The sequence below is a fragment of the Vanessa atalanta genome, unplaced genomic scaffold, assembly GCF_905147765.1.
Source record: "Vanessa atalanta unplaced genomic scaffold, ilVanAtal1.2, whole genome shotgun sequence".
NCBI lineage: Eukaryota > Metazoa > Arthropoda > Insecta > Lepidoptera > Nymphalidae > Vanessa > Vanessa atalanta.
Window position 1 is genome coordinate 17,501 of NW_025920037.1, and position 1,754 is coordinate 19,254.

The 1,754-nt window shown below is 41.8% G+C and overlaps 1 non-coding gene across 1 annotated transcript; it reads right to left on the reverse strand.

Annotated features, from left to right (window-relative positions):
• Positions 1–608: 608 nt before the first annotated feature.
• Positions 609–765, reverse strand: LOC125076810. Its single transcript, XR_007120712.1, has one exon. It is a non-coding gene; the product is annotated as a 5.8S ribosomal RNA (ribosomal RNA).
• Positions 766–1,754: the final 989 nt, after the last annotated feature.

Consider the following 1,754-nt stretch of genomic DNA (forward strand, 5'->3'; position numbering starts at 1 on the left):
GATATATATACAATATATATATATACGAATGTTTCGATGTCATCACGTTCAACGATGCGAGCGCGCTTTATTTACACATCATATAAACACGTTCGTCTCGTATACGTCGTAACGATCGCGGAGCTTTTGTATTCGAAATTTTGACATTAGAGTATGAACAAAAGAAACGCACGTACTCGATAATCACGAGACGAAGAGATCACCTAAACTCCGATTACCCTCTTTGATCGAGAACAACTCAATGAAACGATCGAAAGGTCGGAGATGGGCGCTCCTCGTCTGGCGACGAGCGACGCTCTCAGTCTCTCTGACGTCGCATAACGAAACTCCGTGACGTAAACGTACACACGAACGCGTATATAAAAATATAAATAATATATACACACACACGCATGTAAACGTAAACATACATACACATCGTATTTGTTATATTTGAACGGACCGAGAACGAGATTTATATTAAGTATATTTAAACACGTAATATAACACATCGAACGCGGATACCGTCATATGTTCGAGAAACGTCAGTCAGTCTATTGAGTCGGTTACGAAATAATAGACATTACGACATTAAACATTGAACAGTGTGGTTTATATTTTTATACAGCCGGCCCTCAGACAGGAGTGGTCCTGGATGTTTCTCCACGGACCGCAATGTGCGTTCGAAATGTCGATGTTCAAATGTGTCCTGCAGTTCACACTATGACGCGCAGTTAACTGCGTTCTTCATCGACCCGCGAGCCAAGTGATCCACCGTCCAGGGTAATGGTTTTTAATTTGTTTTATTTTTATAATTTCTACGATCACTCGAACGATTCTATACGCCAGTGATATGAGTTTATTTTTTTTTTTTTTTTATTTTTTTTTTTGTTTTTTTCTCTTATTTTTAGTATACAGAGAAAAATTCAAAAAATTAAAAAAAAAAAAAAAAAAAAAGTTAAAAAAAAAAAAAAGTACAAAAAAAAAAAAAAAGAAATATACATTTTATTTGAAGATGACGATGTGCGTTAACACATCGTACTTTCCTCGAAATCGACATCGAAAAATATCAGAATAGGACGCGTTACACGACTCTGGACTCTGACTCGGACACACTGCTGTGTGAGAGAGAGAGAGTGAGAATCGCGTCCTCGCATCGAAACGACACATTCCGAACGTCGATATTTGTGTTTTAGAATTTTATTATCGTTCATTATCGCACTCTTTCGAGATTGATAATTTACGTTAATGATCCTTCCGCAGGTTCCCCTACGGAAACCTTGTTACGACTTTTACTTCCTCTAAATGATCAAGTTTGGTCAACTTCCCAGCAACGCCGACGGCCGTGAAGCCACCGCGTGTCGGTCCGAAGACCTCACTAAATCATTCAATCGGTAGTAGCGACGGGCGGTGTGTACAAAGGGCAGGGACGTAATCAACGCGAGCTTATGACTCGCGCTTACTAGGAATTCCTCGTTTATGGGGGATAATTGCAAACCCCAATCCCCAGCACGAAGGAGTTTCAACGGGTTGCCCGGGCCTCTAGGCCAGGGAGAACATGCTGATTCCTTCAGTGTAGCGCGCGTGCGGCCCAGGACATCTAAGGGCATCACAGACCTGTTATTGCTCAATCTCGTGCGGCTCGAAGCCGCCGGTCCCTCTAAGAAGAATTTTAATACGCCGCCAGTGAGTTGCTCGACCGAAATCGAGCACACCTAAATGACGACGCTATTTAGCAGGCTAGAGTCTCGTTCGTTACCGGAATTAACCAGACA